Here is a 20,470-nt window from a genome sequence, read left to right on the forward strand (position 1 = left end):
TGGTGGTTTTTAACGCAGTGGAAAAGGAACTGACTGTTTTTGCTACAAACAAAAAAAGAAAGGACTGATAAAATGTTCTTTTTTTGTTCACGTCATGTCTTGGTATGAGTCGACTACCACTGTCTGTGGGAGGAGGAAAAAAGTGTCTGGGTTTAAACATTGTGTTGTGCCTTTGTAGATACAGCGGAACCGTGAGAACGTGAAGGCAGAATATTTGAATTTCCTTTCCTCTATTAATGCTAAAAACATTATTCTAATTAATTGTTAAAAGAAAATGTGTACTTTTTCATTTTAAAATGTAATTGACGCATTGAACTTGAACATGAAAAAAATATCTATTATAAAACTTGGAATAATTGGAAAATTACTGTGGCTTTAACCCACAACCTAAACAGAGTTAAAAGACAACTTTCTGAACTTTTCATCTCTGTTCTTTTTGTTTTTCACCTCTCTCTGCTTTTCTTTCCTCTCACCCCCGGCCAGAATTCTGCCAACAAACAGCTAATGCTGCTTAAAAGGCCAACGGCCCACAGTGCAAACACACACACACACACACACATACACACACACACTCTACCTTCTCTATCCTCAGGAACATGAGAGCTGGCTCTAATTCACAGGCTGGTAAAGCTGTGGTGGACAGCAATCTTGATCTGGCAGGATTAGGCTACTTTTATTTCCCCGAGAGCCACAGGGAGGAGGGGAGAGGAGGAGGTGGAGGGAGGTGGGTTGCGAGCGTTTGTGGGTGGTTGGGGGGGGATCTCAAATCCTTCTACAAATGTCAAACAACGACCGGTGACCACAGGCCACAAAGATACACAGTCACACACACACACACACACACACTCATAAACACTCCTGGAAAAAAAATCCCGAAGTGCCACCCAGAGAAGAAACTCATCACTCTCCGTCTCATCAGTCTGTGGACGAGGGAACGTGGGGGCAAAGAGGGGAGCAAAGGAGGAGAGGGAGGAGGGGCAAGGGAGGGAGGGAGCAAAAGAGGGAGGGAGTGAGAAGGGAGGGGGGGGGGGGGGGGGGGGATTACACAATTATTCTCAGATAACAGCTGGGAATAATCTAGTGGCAGATGTCCCTCGGTCAACAATGCCCACCGCACACGGGTGTGCATGTGTATGCACACGGACACTAACAGAGTTTCAATACCCAGCGAGCAGCCGCAGAGAAAAAAAGAAAAAGCAGCGGCGTCCGATGAGGCAGCGCGACCTGCTCCAAAACAACACCGAGGTTCTGGTTCAGATGAAACCATCTCTACTACCTATGACAGTTTTCTCCTGAATATTGAAAGTTGAAAAAAAAATAAACACACACACTCTCTGCGGGAAGACTCCACCAACTGTCGACTGAAAAGCAAAACCCTAAACCTGAGGAATTCTGAAGAGATGGAGGGTTCGCCCCATCACCCACTGATTGACACTTAATTGTAGCTGAACACACACTCACTCACAATAAGTGTACACACATGCAGAGCGCAGCAGCATCCTTCAATGAGAGATCTCCAAGACTCCCGATAGTGGCTGCAGCAGTCACTGTCGTGCCCTCCTCCCTCCCCTCTCTGAAAGGCCACTATAGAAGCCATAGAGTCTGCACCCCACTGAGCAAATCTGTACAGTCTCTTCACCTTGAGAGCCACAGCAGAAGGAGGGGGAAGAGGAGGAAGAAGCGGGGGAGGACAGAAGTCGAGACAGACGGAGACACACAACCAATGTCGTCGTTTGCGATGGGCTTGATGATATTTGTGAAATGTACTAAAAATCATCCCCGCACACATTTCCTCCAGTAGTTTTGGAAAAAGTAAATTCAGGCTCTTTTCCTCTCTGACATTTACAAGTTTTCATGTGAGGGTACATTTCACGGAGGAGGAAAAAGGAGCGGCCCGAGCGGCGAGAGCGAGCTCTGTCAATCTGTCAACCCAGGCAGCCTATTGTGATTTGGTTTAACACCGGTTAACAGCTCGTCCTGTCAGGAGATGGATCATCCCACCGCGCCTCACATGCTAATAGCTTAAGTAGGCATCCCATGTCCCCCGGAACTAATACCACAAATACTAATACCATAAAAGAGCTGTGCACGCCACGCTCCAGCATCACTTTCGCCTGCGTTAGCCAACATCCTGATACTTTACGGATTAGAAAACATAATGAGATGCATTTAAATGGTTATTACCTCACCGGGCCAGGGATGGTGAGGAACAGGGACAAGGAGAAAGGATGGTTGAAGGAGTTTAAATTAAAAAAACATGCTTAAATAAATCTGATATACGGCAGATCTGATAGCTGCAGCCAGAAAAGAGCATTAGAAATTAGCAAAGAATTCTAAGGTGTTAGGATTGGCCACAGTTTACATTAGGAGCCCCGAAGAGTGTAAGATGTAAAACTTATTTGATTGCAGTTGGGTTTATGGACCTGGAAGTTTCTCTCTCCTCCTCCTCTGTGAATCTCAGCGTTTCATCAGAGCGCTCACTTGTCCGCTCGGCAGATTTTAATGCCGCAGCACCACGGACAGGCGAGCACCCAGGAGCTGTGTAACGCCTCTCTACAGTCAGACGGTTTATGAAATGTGCAGAATGTGCACGCGTGTGTGTGTGTGTGCGTGTATCCATAACATTCCGAGTCTGGCGCTTCGCAGCTGTCACCTACCCTTCACAGCCATCTTTTCAATACACATTAAAGCAGCGCCGCAGAAAGTTTAGTCACACTGTTGTTCTGAGCGAAGCTTTCCACTGATCTGCTCCCTCGGTTCCCCCCAGCTCGATTGACGGCTGCCCTGTCAGTTTGTCGCAGCACTTTAGAAAACACCAACGGCTCTCTGATGAAGTGCTTACAAAAGGTCATAGGGTGGAGGCGATGGAGAGGAGGGGAGCCGAGACTACTGAGAGAGGGAGGCAAGGGAGAAAGGAAGGGGAGACGGGACGTAGTGAAGGAAAATCCATAACACAAATACAGCTGTCAGGAGCAATGCAGAGTTAGCAGGGGACACAATGAGCGATGAGAGCTTTTTCATGAAGACGCTCCGCTGGAACACAACAGGCGCGCTCTCAGTTCCTGCACACTGTTTTCCCCCGACCGTCTCGTGTGCTCCACCTGGCCGCGCCACTGACCCCAGGATCCTCCGCGACTCTCAGTCGGTGTCGCTGGAATCCAGCTGGTGAGATCTGGCTGCCTTATTTCACGATCTGCTCCAGACTCCACAGGCACAGCTCCCTCCCTTAAACTCTCTCCGCTCCAGCTATGGCCTCAGGTGCCAGGCGCACTCTGGAGAGGTTGATCTAATGCTTCCTCATGCTATACTGACCCACGCCTAAAACCACTGCACTGTCATTTCCCTCGCTTCATACAGCCGCTCACTCTCATGCTCTATCTCTCAAACTCTCTCCCGCTTCCCCCCCCCCCCCCCCCCCCTTTGCCCATAGGAAACCGTCTCTTCCGCTCTGAGCCGCCCGCTCACTCCCCCCCCATGCACATCCATCAGCTGTTAATGGGCCAGCGCTGTACGGAGCTGGAGGAACATCTCTGCCTCCCATGCAGGCACCCCCCTCTCACATATGTAGAAAAACTCATCTGAAACGCACAGACATGTTAATGACCACAGGCTAAAACCACTGTGTCAGGCGAAATGATTACCTTATCAATCAGAGAGAGAGAAAAAGTGCATGAATCTTAGAGACGCAATGTGCTGCTTTTCAGCTCACGTGCAATGACAGCTAATTAAAAAAAGAAAGGGGCAAAAGAAAGGGCAGAGAAGACAACCACTCTCTCCCCTCTCTCACAGGTGGTCAACTTTCTACACACCACTGCAGGAACCTCTCTCCTCCGTCCTCCTCTGCTGTCCTGCAACTCTCTGTGTGACACCTCCCCCTGACACATCTCATCTTAGAAAAATGTGTGGGGTTGATTTTTCACACACACACACACACACACACACACACACAAACACACAGAAAAACACACACAAGTCACACAAGAATTCAACCCTCAACTTCGGCTAAATAACCGCTTCAATTAGAAACACATGTACAATCAGGCCTCTGTCTAAAGCAATGTGGCGGCAGCTTCACTGTGCCGTCAATCATTTCAATACACAACCCCCCCCCCCCGATCACTGACCATATGCAATAACACTTTCATGTAAACCATTAATATGTCAATTAGACTTCATTAATAATTTTCTTAAAGACGTAACAAGCTATAATTGCTGCTGTAATAGTGGTCAGTGGTCACATATGGACGTGAGTGGATTTTCTTTTTATATTTCTGAAAAAGGAGCAATTTTATTTCATAGAAAACAATGACACTAAATGAAATAATGATGGATTTGAACCCATAATTACACAGCAATAAAATGTATGATGTTTCCACATTTTAAAGGCCAACACACATGTTCAGTTCAAATACGGACACCCTGCGATAACGGCAGCTTCAGGACCAACACTTGAAATGAAACCATTTACAATCAAGCTTTCGCTCCCAGTACAGGATTTTTTTTTTTTTTTTACTTTCCTCAAACCCCATTTAAAGGATATCGAAAATTTAACCGTTTCAGCTTTTAATGCACTAAGTGAACCCGTGAGTATCTATCACGGGTCAAACCCTACATGTATAGCAGTGTCGTATACGGGGGCTCTTCAACATCACTTTGGAGCCAAAAGCCCACTCAGACTTGTGGGTTTGGGATGGCAGGAGGGTTTTAATGAAGAGAGAGGCAGAGATGGAGAGACGGACACGGCGAGCCATGAAAGCTACCGACGCACAGGACATTTAAAACTTCAAATACTGTCCATTTTCACTCAAGCAGGACAGGTGAATTGAGAAAAAAGCACTCTGCTATTCACACATTCCCACACTCAGATATATACACTCTTCCACACATACGTTCACATGCGCTCGTGCAGTGAGGTGAGGACTCTCTGAGTGAGTTTATGGACTAACACAATCATGTTGGTGGCTTTTAATCCTCCTGAAGGGGTTTTAAAGCACATGAGATTCATAGCCATTAATGCCTGTCGCTAGACGGTGTCATACAAGTCCAGAAACAGAGCCGCTCACACATGGGGGGGTAAAAATCCACATTTAAGTAATGTGTCAGTAAGCATAAGAGAAACAATTGTCTGCCGGAGGACAGAACCTGAAAACGATGAGCATCAGCAGCACATGAGAGAGTCTCACAAACAATGAAGGAAAACAGGACATGGCAAAAAAAAGACACAGCTGTCGAGAGGAGAAAAAAAAAGAAGAAGGAAAAGTGATGAAGCAGGTCAGATGAAAAAAGGTGGCAATACTTAGGCAAACGCACAGCCACGAATACACAAGAGCCGACAGGGAACAGAGAGTCAATCTGTCTCTGACACCTCTGGCTTCCTGCACATTCTCTCTTTTTTCCCCAAATAAGCGACTTCTGCCTCTCAAATGCTTTTGTTTCATTGTCTCCTATTATATTTTCATGAAAACCCTCTCACTGATGTGATAGCTCATCAGCAGGCAAAGCACCACACAGGAACATTAATTTTAAACTCTTGGTAAATGCTGAAAATGTTTGAGGATAAAGAGACATTTAAAAAAAAAGTGGTCTCCCTCAGAGCTTCTTTTAGAAGTTTACAAGTGATTATCAGTGTAGATATTTTAAATATAAATGTACAAATAATTATACTGTAAAGGGTATCAGTGGTATATTGTACCGACCAGTCTTTAGACTGAGACATCTCAGCTGCTGAGCTTTCAGTGAAGATAAAATCATTGGCTGAAATAGGCACAAGTACAAATTATGATGATTATTCACATCACAGTGAATTAAGAAAAAAATATAGAATCACAATTTTGATTCAATTTTTTCCTTTTGTATACATTCTAAGAATTTCTGCATATTTCAAATAATTGATCATAATAGAAAATATCAATATGAGGATTAGAGTCAGCTCACAATTGTGTAAATATGTCAATCTTATTTAAAAATGTAAAAGGTACAACATTTGCATATTAAACAAATCCAACCTCTTTTGTCTTTGCTAAAACGAAGAAATATTAAAATTTTAATTTTAAAATAAAACAACATGTGGCTGGTTGAACATAAAAAAACAATAAAGTGTTTTTTTATGAATACAACTTAACAGGCAATTAATTCATCTATGAGAAATTAACTTTTTTTTCTTCTTTACATCAAGCTCTTGCAATCATCACAAAAAAATACCTGCTCTCCGCTCTGACACCAAAATATGTGACAAGGTCATAAAACGTGATGAAGAGCTTTTTCATTCCCGCTGGATCTTCTATTAAAGTGCAATTAAAAGTGTGTCATCGCGGAGCGGAAATGCCACCACATGCAGAGGACGAGGGAGGGGAGGAGAGGGGAGGAGAGGGGGGGGAGACACAACAGGAGAGAGGGGACACAGTAAATAAAATTCATTATGCCAAATGCCCCGGCGCCCATCAATCAAGGGGGCAATAATGCCCGTGTCATGGTGCGCACCCACACGGCCCTGTATGCTTTTCTCTCAATGACAGACAACTAACAGCAATTAATTGTCATTTCATCTCTCCCTCTCTTTCTCCCTCTCTCTCTGGTTTTTGGTCTGCAGCTTTCCATCACGCGGGACCTGAGTCCTTCTGACATGCGGGGGATGTCTTGGCTCATGTGGGATGAGTTTTATTATTAGAGAAGAACATCAGTAACTTTGTTTCTACAGCACCTAAGATGATGCTGCCGACTTAAATTCAGTTAGGCGAAAGAATAACCGTTAATCTCTCGGTTCTCTATTGTTTAAAAAATATAACACAGGTTTAGTTGAAGTTTTTTTTTTTTTTTACTCTAAGAATGAAAAACCTCTGTGAAGTATGGGCCTATTTTCCTTTAGTCGGTCTACAGCACACACACAAAAAGAAGGAAACGAGTGCCACGCAGAGGCTCTTCAATTTTGTAATTTATATCAGCTCCAAACCAGTGGAATACTATTTTATATTTTACCATCAATATGATATATTTTCTAATGCAATCAGTTTAAATTAAGAAATATATATAAAAACACTAAGATCGCGTCACTGTTCTCTTATAAAAACTGTCAACCATCGTGCAATTTTCACCCGTTGAATATTAACGTTAAAGCCGGAATTCAAACTTTCACGCACCAAGAGCAACTTTTCCTCAGCGTCCGTCTGTTAAATCCTTCACCTGCAGTTTATTACTGCTATCTGTTTTAATCTGGTCGGATTACAAAGAGAAGATACAGCCCATGCAGCAGGAGTCAGTGAGGTTCAAACACCGCGGCACCAATTTCCAAAAGTCAAAATGGTTTGAAAAGAAAGTATTGTCCCCTGACCTACTGACCACGTCCTGCAGAAGGCAGATTTTTTTTTCTCTTTCCTCCAAAAGACAAGGACTCTATTATCCTCACCAAGGACTCTGAGCTGTTTCATTTGTTATTTTCAAGAAATTTAAACTAAAATTCAGCTCTTTAAAACCGCGTTGATCGGCTCAGTTAAACAGGTACAAAGCGATAACAAAGCATCGACAACGATTCTCAGGCGGGTGCGTAAAATGATCACCACATAACCTGCGTCGGTGTTTATTAGCAAAAATTAACAAGGGGGACACGGTGTCTCAAGCCGTTTGCCTCCTTTCAAGTCCAAACCAGGACATCTCATTTTGTAGTTAGTCCAATAACCATGTGAGGAAGACAAACTTTTGGTTTGTTGTCTCGCGAGCGGAGACTCTGATCAGTGACACTTTCCGCAGCGAGCACTGGCTCCTCATCCTGCGAAACTGCGCTCGGATCAGTCCGAAACGTTACATGGTGCATTTCAAAAGATCCATCTGAGATACATGTGGATTAGAAGAGCGCGTTTAACGTGTCAAAGCGGTGAAACTTATTCCGCTGTGGATTTACTCTATGCTGCGTGAAATGGACAAGATGAAAACAACAATAGTTGGCATTTTAAAACGTGGCCGGTGAGTTCCGCGTTTCAACAAACTCTCCAGACAAAAAGACTGAAAGTTACAGAGACACACGGCTAGAGGGAAGTCCGACAGAGGAGAAACGTGTGAGCGTGTGTGTGCTCCGCAGCGTAATGCTCTAAAACACCCCAGCTCGACTGACTTGGAGGAGTTTCACAAACAATGTGCGATGAAAAGTTGGATGTTTTGGAGTGCTGAGCTGCGGTGCGCAGCAGCACAGTTTCAATGGAGCCACAGAGTGAGGAAAGAGTGAGGGAGATTCAAAGAAGGCAAAAAAGCGGTGAGGAAGGGGGGGTGAAGAAAAGGAAAAGTGTATCTAATGCATCAACCTGTTCTCTGGTTTTCGGAAGAAGTCAACTTTCACGCCAGTGGTTGGACCATGTGGACAGCCCGCTTCTGCTCCTCAAACCCCCGGCGCGTCCACTCTCTCTCTCTCGCGGCGACCCAAGGAGGGGTGGGGGGGGGTGGGGGGGGGGGGACACAAACCGACGGGACGAAAAAATAAAAATACAAAAAAAAAAAAAGAATGGCAAGAAAAAAAAGAGAGGAGAGAGACAGAGAAATCTAGGATCTAAGACCGCAGCACCATTACTTTAGACGACAAAGCGTGCTCGTTAGTCCTCTTCCTTTTTCCCTTTTGTGTGCGTCCGCTCTCCTCGGAGTGGCCCCTCTGGAGTGAAGTCAGAACAATACTGCCGCTAAAACTCTGGCACTGTGCGCAAGTTGCCAGGGAGAAAGCGCGCTGCTTCTCGCGTCTTGTTTTGTTGCGTCTTCTCCCCTCCGCTATCTCTTCAGGACACTTCTTCAGCGCGTAAAAGCTCTCCAGCGCTCCTCCGATTTTGGCATCCCGGTCTGTTGCTCGCTCGCTCGCTGGGAATCAGGGTTGAATCAGCAGGGCTGCGCGTGTGTGTACGAGTGTGGAGTGTGTGTGTGGAGTGTGTGTTGCAGGGTGGGCAGTTTGCTGCGCTACCGTAATGCCTCTAAAGCAGGTGCGCGTTTTTCACCGCTGCCCTATCCTCGCAAAGCCCTGGCGCACAATAGGAAAACAGCAGCCCGCGAGATGCACGTCTCTCTCTCTCTCTCTCTCTCTATCTCTCTCGCTCGCTCTCTCCCAGTGTGTGTGTGTGTGTGTCTCTCTCTCTCTGTCTGTGTGTGTGTGTCGAGGGGAGGGCACTGATCTATTGACCTCTCTTTGCATCCCAACTGAGTTGTGCTATTGTGGAGGCAGAGAGGAACAGATGTTAGACCCTGCATTGAGTTTGAGCTCAGAAAATGTCAGAAATAAAGAGCCATCACCCCCAAACAACTATAGTCCAGAGTCATGCACTTGCCTTTTCTACAATTTTTGTTATGCTTTTAAACGTAATCGAAACAAACAAAACAAATAGATCTACATTTTCTTATTAATTTAAATTGGTAAAAGTTTTCAAGAAGCCATGTACTCCAAAATAAATGACAATTGTATAAATAACCAGCTTCCTCTTTACCCTTGACAAACCTCATTGTAATGGACTACAACTTTCATATTTTTTAATACAGCACGGTTTTCTATATTGATTTATACCAGAAGGATTCATGTCAACCAGAAACGCTGTATTCCACAAATAAAAATTAGGTGTAAAATCAGTTTAAGTGAGTTCACTCTTGTTACACACTTACCTTGTGAAAAGACAGTTATATTGTGATTGGACAAATTTTACTGTCTGCCTAACTCACTATGTCCTTTATGTATTTTGGAAGCCTGACAACTCCCTTTGCAGAGTTATTACCGCCTCTTTCCCCCCTCCCCCCCCCCCCCCCCTCGACCACATTAATTTACTAATTGATAGCATAATCAGTGTTGAGATTACTGTCTCTGATGAAATTTGGAAATTACATCATACCTGTCGCCCCGAGAGGGGGGGAAAAAAAGGGGGGGGGGGCCATAACTCACAAGATGATTTTGGAATAATTTTTGCTGTAACCGTTAAATGGGATTCTGCCCTTCTGCCTTTTTCGCTATCGAAGCTTTTACCATTGGAAAATGATGGCAGTCCATCACAGCGGCACCCAACAATGGGCCACGGCTGCAGTAAATCACAACACGTTCATTAGCACGATCAATACCACTAAAGAAATATGTGTGTCTATCCGTGTGTGTGGTGAAATGTTTGTGTGTGTGTGTGTGTGTGTGTGTGTCAATGCTGTCAATGAGCACCCGTATAGTTTTTACTTTCTCCCGTCTCCTCAGAGCTTCAACATTTTTTCAAGGAACACCTTTTTATATGTTGTCGATAAATCTCCTGAAACAGAAGCTAATGTTGCTGGTGATGAGTGATGCTTTTCTAAGTGGCTGTTATCATGAAGACGAGCGAGGAAGTTTGATCCACAAAAATCAGACCGTATTTGTAAAACAGACTTTATAAGCATCAGCAGGTGTGATAAGTGTTACATGACACCTTTAAAACAACAAAGCGGCTGCAACCTATAACTGAAAATATGTGAGTCACAATGGAGAGCAGAGACTGACTCATCCTGTTTTTATGCAACTCTTGACATTTTGACTAATGATATCAATCACCCCTCCTTCTTCTGCGGAATAAGTTGTTGTTTGTCTGTTTTGGCTCATGGTTGCAAAAAAAAAAAATCCAAGAACACAGGAAACCAAGTCGCACTCTGTGTCCTGCCTGAATAAAGCCGAGCCAGGCAGGACTGAAGCAGGCCAAGTATGATACTGGATTAAAATAGAGCCGGGGGGCCTGGACATCTAAAGTCAACACTCTTGTTCTTGCTCTTACCAAATGGAGGAAAAAATGCTGTTTGGCCCTCTAACCCAACTCCTATTCTCATTTAGGAACCTTTCTGTCCCTGTTAATCAGGGGGAATAATTATCAAAGTGGACAGGTAATTAAATTAAAACATAAGTGGCTACATGAGCTGGGCTGGCTGTACTACAAGGTTTTCCCTGGCTTAATTAAAGAGAAATATGGGAGTGCTCACCCACAGTGTCACAGAGCTGGTATAAATGAAGAAAAAAAGCTCCTGCCACCAACTTGAATAACTCAATCTGCTCCGTTCAACAGAGGATTTTAAATTGATAATTAAAAAAAGAGGTGATTCTGCTCTGTGTATGTAAGGGACAGAAAAAAAAAAGATTCTTCTACTCTGCTCTTTCCTGAGCGATTCAGTTTCACAGACCCTGTTGTTTGTTTGTATATGAAAGCAAAAGCATATGTGTGGCGGCGCGAGCGAGGCGAGGGTGTGCAGAATGTGTGGTAGACGCATTAAAAACAAAAAGAGTGTGAGCGCTGGCTGCCATCTGGGAATAATGTCGTAAAATAAAGCTATAATAAAAATCAAACTTACTGCTGTTGATGTTTATAAACAACCCCCCAACACACACACACACACATACAATTCTCACAATGCCTTGAAAGTCGAAACCCAGAGAGAGGCCTCAAACACACACACACACACAGACACACACACGGACACATACACACGCGCATATACAAATAAACAGACCCAGAGCGGGAATCCATTGCACAGACCAAATTATCCAAACATTTGCAAACACACTCATGTGTGCCCACACCCACTTTTGTCCACATATGTGTGTACATGTTTACAAATAAAGACAAAGTGGGATGGCTATATACACACACAAACATAAACAACCACACACACACACACACATCCCACTGACGCCTCTGTGGTTATGCAAAGACAAAGCAAACTGTTGCTCAAAAACACTTCTGCGATCTCAGCTCTGGATTTATTGCAATAATAAATGCCTCCACCTGTTTATTTCATCTCCTGTAGTACCTGTGAACAGTGTTTTTGTGTGTGTGTGTGTGTGTGTGTGTGTGTGTGTGTGTGTGTGTGTCTCCTTGCTGCAGACAGTGGCATTAGTATTAGTCTCGTAATATAAACTGAATGCTGGCAGGATCACAGCCAATCAACACCTGCTTTCTATTAGCCACTTATTAACATGTTTACTGTCACAGCTGCACACAGTGCGCGCACACACAGACACACACACACACACACACACACACACACACACACACACAGAAGTACAGAGAGAGAAAGACATGCTAAGAAAAAGTGTTTATCACTACTCTCCCGGTCTTGGCCTTTAGTTTGAAGGGAATAATTAGGGAGTCCTGGGCCAAGGCAGTGTTGTATGTGTTAACAAGCTGTTTTAACACACTCACACACTTTTTCCCAGAGAAGATCTCATTCTGTGCCTCAAGGGCCTCACTCCAATTGAAAGCACTTATGACCCAGCCGGTCATAAGGTCTCCAGCGGGGCTGCTGTGTAATTCTTACAGGTACACACGCTCACGTAAACGAGGCTCCAAAACAAAAAAGTGAAGGTTCTCCGGAAAGTTGAGTAAATTAATTAGAGAATCATGTAGAAAAGATCCTCAAATGGTGAACACATCCTTCTTTTAGACAGAAATGATCATCATGAAAGAAAGTTACTGACTTTCTTCACCTAAGGAAAGGAAGAAATGCCTTTGTGGATGAAGGATTAACCACAGAAGCGGCTGATTTATCAGAGATGGAGAAGGATTTCGGTTGTAATGCATATTAACTTATTTCAACTTTCTTGAAAAAATGAATAATATGAACAAGGGCAAGATTTGAATTATACCACTGAAATAAAACAGTTATTGAAGAGAAGATTTCACTGAGACACAGAGTTGGAGTTTAGGAAATGTAACAGATGCAGATATATATACTCGATCGATATATATGGATTATCTATGTCTGCAAATTTTTGTGCTTGCTTTCTGATGATACTTTATCACAGAGCACTTACAGGTGAAAAGGTAAAGGTAGAAGTAGTATGTGCCTTTTCTTATATAACTCATGTACATAAGTATTGTACTTTGATACATACAGTATAATGTATATACTTGTCCTATATCTGAGACTGTTCATTTACTTTTACTCTGTGCTTTATACTTTTAAATCAACTTTCGTAAATTTAGCTGACATCTTAGCATGAGAACTTTTATTTTGGTATTTTAAGAACACTTTATTATTCTAACACAAGTACACAAGTTTAATTGAGTAGCTTTTACTAAGTAAACTTAGGTTATGGATCAGAGTACTTTCTACACCACTGCTTATGTGAATATTTGTAATTGAATGTTTATATATGTAAATTATTTAAAGTTTTGAAAGTCATATGTTCAGAGTCTGGGTAAATAAAAGCAGTATAATCGTGTTGGCTGCAATTAGCCATGTTGCCACAATTCGGGTCAATATCAGTCATTTTTAGTGTTTGGTGTTTTGATGGCCTCCACGATGCTACACACAGGCTGAGGAGCACTCAAGTCGGACATGACAGAACTGTGCCACTCGGTCTGTTTAGGTGTAACTGAATCCAAACCCTGAAACGCCCTGAAATCCAGTATCTTCATCTGCTCACGTGCAGGACATACAAACATAGAGTGAGCAGGACACACACACACACACACACACACACACACACGCACGCACACGCACACAAGCACACACACACACACACACACACACACACACACACTGGCAGAGCTTTTCATTCCCTCCCTCGGTGCGATCTTGTATCAAAGCAAACAAATGACATGCTGTCTTCTCCTCTCTCCCCCCACTGTCTTTTTTGATGTGTGGTTGTGTAAAATGACACGCCGTATCTCTCCAGCTGACATTATCACTCGCCGGCGCGCTCACATCTTCCGGCCGCACGCCTTTCCCACAGGACTCCCTACAGCCGGGGTCTTTGTCTCCGAAAGCATCGCACACGCATGCACTCGCACGCACAGACACACACACACAGACACACTGACACAGAGAGAGAGAGAGAGGGAGAGAGAGAAAGGTATGGAAAAGCTTTTATGATTTTACCTCATTTTGTCAGTGACGGATTCAAGGAATGAGAGAGAGGATAGGATGGAGGGGTGGAGAGGAAGGATGGGATAGGCCTGGATTTTCTGTGTGTGTGTGTGCGTGTGTGTGTGTGTGTGTATGTGTGTGTGTGTCTGTGCTTTACTGGAGATTTTTAATGCAGCAGAGAGGGAGATGTAACCCAGAGAGCTCTGTCACATTAGTGTGACCATCAGTGTTAAGCTGACATATGTTACAGCCCTGATACAATAACCAGCTCACGACTTTATCATGCAGGTGGTAATCGAACGACAGGTGGCAGGAAGAGGTGATTGTTTTAATGGAACAAAATAAAACAATAGGGAAAATGTACTAAAAGTGAAAACGACAGTGAAAACCAAGTTAATGTGGCCATGGCTGAAACTGTTAGTTTAATTTAGGAATATGTAAGGGAGCTGAAGTACTAAAGGTAATACAATTTAAAGTTTCAAGGTTCCAAGAATAAAACTAATAATGATAATAATTGTACTAAATGAAGTACCGGCAGGTGACAGAAGCTACAACAACCACATGAATCTACACCCGGGCTGCACAACTCCTTGCCTTTGACATGCAATACTTCAAATAAGTTACACCTTTAATGAAAGCACTATGATGCTTTCGACATTGAACAGACATAGATTCATTTTTCATTTTTCTCTTTCAAATAAGCCACCTTATTCCTAATAATCATTATTTATTTTTTCCTCTCGTGTCATCGAAAGCTCTTTCAGTAAATGACAAGTTCAATAACTTAAATGAAATAAAGTTTATTTTATTTAAAGTTTTGATATGGAATTCATGCTGACTGGTTATTGACATTCACGGAGGATCGTGAATGGTTCAATGATTTCTTTTGACGTACATATCTTGATTCTCGAGACTATTCATCTCCTCTTCTTAAAGTTCCCTCATTGGCTTGAAGTAAACAGACAGAAAAAGATGTGATGTCAGTAGTTTAATTCTTTGTGTGAGCATGTCCTTGTAAATTGCTGTAAAAATACAGAGACCGCAAAATGTTCCACGGCCATTCAAGTGTACGTGCATTTCAAGTCTGGAAACAGCAAATAATATCAAAATTAACAATTGAGCAGTTACAAGTTTTTCGAATTTCTTTCAAAACTATGCTCGAAAATACTTTTTTTCCCTCTCACATCTGTGAAGGTTGCAATTTACAATTACCAACACACATAGCACAGCATGTGAAAAATGCAGATTATATTCGATTAGTCTTTCATCTTTGCAGGTTGCTCTGTATGTGTGTGTGTAGGGCAGACAGAGAGAGGGAGGGAGGCAAAGACAGTGAAGGGCATCAGAGGTCGTCAAATTGCCACATTGCTTTTTGTCCTGTCAAACGCTCATGTGAGCCTGTCTTGAGTGAATTTCAATAATCACACTGAAGGACTTTTCTTCTCAGGCCACATTCTGCTAAATGTACCTCTCTCTCCTTCTAATTCCCCTTCACAATGCGTCTGGCTCAGGCTACTCATCATGTCATTGGTCCCTTTTCTATTCCCCTGTGTTTGATTCTGACAAATACATGGATTATCAGCCAGGGGGATTTTAAAATATATGGCTAATGTGAGCTTTCATGCCTGTGCTTTAATCTGCTGAGTATTTAAAACCAATCTTAAGGACGGGAGAAAACGCAGAGGTCAGGCTTTTTTATTTTTTATGCCTGCACTAGGCGCCGGAGAAAAGAGACGGAGAGAGATTGTGAGAGGGAGATGGAGCGAAAATGGAAGTGAGGAGAGGGAAGTGAGAGAAAGACAATGATTTCCCCCCTTCTGTTTAAATTCTTACCAGGATTAACTGTGGAATTGCAGGTATCAAACTTCATCTGGAGAGAACTCCGTCAAAGAATGGAAAAGTTGGTATCCTGGCTCTGTGTGTGTGATGGAGAGACAGAGAGAAGGAGGGCGACTCCAGGGTATGGGCGTTTCCGTGTGCTCCTTTCTTATTTATCATGTCATGCCAGAGAAATTGGACCTAAAATGAGAAGATATATCTCTCACTCTCTTTTAACGGAGGCCATGACACGGTACGGCGAGGGATGAAAGCTCCGTCATATGTCTGTCCGCTTGCTTCGCCGTCAGAGTCGCTTTTGCTCATTTACAATTCAGACACTTTCTTCTCCTTATTACTGTCTTTCTCCCACCTTTACTTTCATCTTTCTTCTAGTTTCCGCTCCTCTCTCGTCCTCTCGTCCGCCGTCCTCTCTCTCTTCCCTCCTGTCTTTTTGTGTACATTTGAAAGGCAGACTGGGCCTTTGGCAGCCACTCAAAGGTGGATTGAGTGTGTGTCTGTGTTGGTGCGTGTCAGGCTAAAGAGCATGGGGGGCTGATTTGTGGCATTACCTCTACAGCTTAAACTGCATCAAGCAACTTGCAGACCTTTTTTTTTATGGCTGTAATATGAGGTACTAAACAAATCGCTGTCATAAAGCGCAACAGACACAGGGTCGAGGAACCTCCACACAAAGACAAGCATGCATGCATATGTGACTGAGGAGAGCTGATGACTGAGTTGGAGACAGATGTATGTATAAGCTGAGGGAAGTTTTTATGGTACAGACTCATTTATCTCACCCAGGATAGTAAAGTAGGCCAAGGCTGATATCATCTGATACACTTGTTTGCTCGCCAACCACACTATCGCAGCTCTTCCCTGCCGAGGAAGCATTCAAACTGCTATTTGAACATCAAAACAGCATGCAAATAACATTCACCACCCCTTTTTACACGAGATAAGATAACCACAATGCCTCATCTGCCAGTGCGGAGATGTGCGATGCATCCTAAGGCCATGTTATGCTGTTACAAAACATCCCCAAATAAGCCCTCTCAGCAACTCCCTTCGAAAAGAAAAAAGGAAGAGGAAGTGTGTGTGCATATGCCGTGTGCATGTATGTGTTTAAGCGTGCTAGCATGTGAAAAAAGCACACAGAGACTTAAGGGTAAGAGAGAGTGAGATGGGGAGAGGATTAGAGAGGGGAGTGGAGGGGTGAGGTGGCCCTTTAATTTGGAAAGTTTGACGTGAATGACGCACATCTGGTTCCCAAAGATGATGGATTCTGCTACACATGCAATATGGGAAAGTGATCCATCTCTCTTTTCCCTCCTTCTATCTTCTCCCTGCTTCTGCTTCCCCGATCCTTTAACTCAGCCTTCCATATCATCAACACGCTACTACTTATTTTCCCCCCTTCGCCTCCGCTCACATCACTTCCTCCTTCCTGCTTCCCCGACTCCCTCCGCCAGTGGAGTGTGTTGAGCTGCAGCACGACCTCTCTGCCAGACTCTCTCCTCTCTGCTCAGCTCTGCTCAGCACATTTGATTCACATAACAAATTTTCACCAGATTTTGGGACTTAAATAGGATTTGCTAATTGACATTTCATAAATATTGAAATTTTGTCCGGCAGCTCCTGTAGCTGTACATGTCATTTTACCTCCTCCAAGGAGCAGGAAAATGTAAAACCTAGTCCTCAGATTTCCATGACACTTGGTCGAAGGACGAGAAATGGCCCAAGAAAGAACCAATTAAAATTTGGAACAGATCCAGTCGAGAGGTCAGATCCATCTTTTAATAATTTTCTTTCATTGCAAGATGATGTTTTCTGATATCTTCACGAATTTCCTGACGATATCAAAGGGAATAATTCATCAGTGTGTGCGATTGTTATGTGTATACAGAGGACAGAGGCATGAGCCCTTCTGCAGCGTCCACAGGTTCTGTTCCATCCCGGCCCTTTTATATTTGTCTGTGTGTGTGTGTGTGTGTGTGTGTGTGTGTGTGTGTGTGTGTGTGTGTGTGTGTGTGTGTGTGTGTGTGTGTGTGTGTGTGTGTGTGTGTGTGTGTCCATAGGGATGCAAAACATCCTCTGAATCCTCATTTTATCTTGGGGATTTCACTTTATAAACACGCTGCCCTGTGCGCTGGTAATTGCCATGCAGAGCAATTTATTTCATTAAAGCAATGTGTATCAGCTAATCAAAGCAAACCCACATACATGTCATGAGAGGCAGAAGTAAACATGATTACACGTGTTGGATGTGCATTTAATTTGTGTGTGTGCACAGACTGTAGTGCGACCTCAGTCTGTCACATCTGTCACATCACTGAATGCTTATCATCCACATCTGGGGCTCAGATGCAGATGTGTCTCTAATCCTCAGGTCTGACTTTGCAACTGTTTTGTTGAAACAATCTGTCAAATTAAGATACTGTAATTAGAAGCATGTACACTCATTAGTCCAATGTTTAAGATTTATATATTCTAATTGGATCTTATATTTTCATCTACTTGGATTTAAACAGTTTTAACATACAGTTTTAACATAATAAATCCAATGTGTTTTAAATACACAATAATCAGGTTTAAATTGCATGAACCTGGTTATTAAGCATTTTAAACACATTGGATTTATAAGCACTATTACATTTTCATTTGTTCCATTTATATTAGACTGAAAAATATGCATCACATAAAGTGTAATAGGTAGTATTAAAAAGACTTGAGCACATGGAATGTAATTTTCTCAGCTCTTTAATTAAGAGTATTCATTGTGCAACACATTATTTTAATTTCATTTTGGATGTGTAGGCAAAAAACTTCAGTGTTAACCACTGTTGTGGGTCCAGAAAATGTAGATGTAGAATTAAATGAGCAGGTATGAATATCCTAATGTGGTTTTCACTCTCACTCTTTAAAGGAACAACTATTTTTACACTATGTCAATATCCCTTTTATTTCTTATATCTCATTATAATAACCAGTCTGACTGAGCTTTTAATATCATGGTTGTACAACCTTTCCTGAGACGTTTTCAGACAAGACCTCTGGTTAAAATCCGGAGTATTGGCTACAGAGTTTACCCAGAGTTTGTCTTTCACAAATACACAACAAAGCGGGAGGTTTTTTGCACAGACGTGTTCACAACAGCCTCGAATCCTCTGCATTCTTCAGGTGAGAGGTGGAGCAGCCAGGTGCAGAAGGCTGAGGTAGGAAGTTATGTATTAACTCTGATACAAAAATCACGTGATTTTTTTTACAGTACCTGACACCATTGTCAGCTCTTATCACCACAAACTGTCTTGACGTAAGTGTCCTCTATGTGTCTGACACAGGGAGATATTTGTTCTGTTTTTTTTTTTTCTTAATTTGTGTGTCATCAACTTCCAACTTGCTCGGGCGATTCCAGCGGAGGTCCCGTGCTGCGCTCTCACATCAACTTCCCCTGGATTTCTAGACTTTATACTAGCAGGTTAGGCGGAAATCCGTAGAAACCGTGAAGAGTCTTACTCTGACATTTGCGTTCATACATGCAACCTTGCACGTTGTGGGGGGAACTGTTGGATTTCTCTAGAATCTTGTATGGGCTCAACCAGTTTGTTGTGATTCTTCATTTGAAACATTTTGTATATTGTGAACAACAGTTTGAAAAGATTCTCCTGTTGAGTTTGCCATTCGTAGCATGGTAGTGAATATGGAAAATACCCTGACAGGAATACTGTGTTCAATGAAATACTTTCCCTGTCACCGTCCGGCTCGTTCATCTCAACACACGGGTCCTTCTGACATCTCCATTCAAACTATCATAGCATTCAAATACAATAAAACATAATTCAATTAATCTGAAACCTAATATGGATTCAGTTCAAGAGAATACGTTTAAAACTTGTTCTAGAATGTAGGTGTTCTTTATGAATACTATTTTTTTTCTTTTCAAAAAAGTCAACAGGATACAGCCATAATGTCTGCTTCTACACAAACACTAATTGGTTTGTAGCCTTTCAGTGAATACGATTTTCTGCCTTAACACTCGCTTTTGTTAAGCACAGTACATGGGTCAGTGTCATCCACCTGAATACAACATACATGTATAAAACAGCAATAAGATATGCTAGATATGCTATATGACCTTATATCCTTGTAAAGAAAAAAAGTCTATTCTGCAGTAATGAAAAACGAGAAGAAAATGTTCAAAACCAGCACTCTTAGAAAAGTAGTACTTACATCCAAATACACATTAATTCGTCTTTACATTGCTGGTGAACAGGGAAGGACAACTCTTTTTGTGAGAAATAATAACATTTGTATGTACTGAGTTTGCCATAAATTCTGACACACTCCAGTGTGTTACAGGCTGTTTAGTCCCACTATTGACTGGTCTGAAGTAAATCTGTGTGTTTATTACGTTTATAACCAGTCCATAATGCAAGAGCCTATAAACTGTTAGAATTACTGCTCTGTGTTTTTATGACACTTCTACAATGCGAGAGACGCAAACATTTAAACAAAGACAATCAGCATTATGTAGAACGCAATTTGTTATCATTCTGTATTGGTACATTTGTTCATCATAAGAAATTAAAACCTATTTTTTTCAAATCACAGTAATTAAGTTATATTATATACAGATAAATGTGGACAAAATATGCAGGAGGCGTATACTTATCGAGGGTATTGGGCATTGTCTCCGGCCTTATTGCCATACTCTACAATTAAATATAGAACTCATTTAATCCTTTCAGTGTCCCCTACTTCTAAAAAACAAGCCAAACTAACTGAACACAATATAGCTATACATTAATTTTGGTCAGGTCCATTA

The 20,470-nt window shown here is 42.5% G+C and overlaps 1 protein-coding gene across 1 annotated transcript in view; it reads right to left on the reverse strand.

Moving 5' to 3' along the window:
* Positions 1 to 8,410, reverse strand: part of foxp4 (forkhead box P4) — an 88,180-nt gene extending 79,770 nt beyond the window's left edge. Inside the window, exon 1 of the mRNA XM_062398505.1 lies at positions 8,292 to 8,410. The gene's annotated coding sequence lies outside the window, so the exon portion shown is untranslated. The remainder of the gene's footprint in view (positions 1 to 8,291) is intronic.
* Between the last annotated feature and the right edge of the window lie 12,060 nt (positions 8,411 to 20,470).

Source organism: Platichthys flesus, chromosome 2, assembly GCF_949316205.1.
Source record: "Platichthys flesus chromosome 2, fPlaFle2.1, whole genome shotgun sequence".
NCBI lineage: Eukaryota > Metazoa > Chordata > Actinopteri > Pleuronectiformes > Pleuronectidae > Platichthys > Platichthys flesus.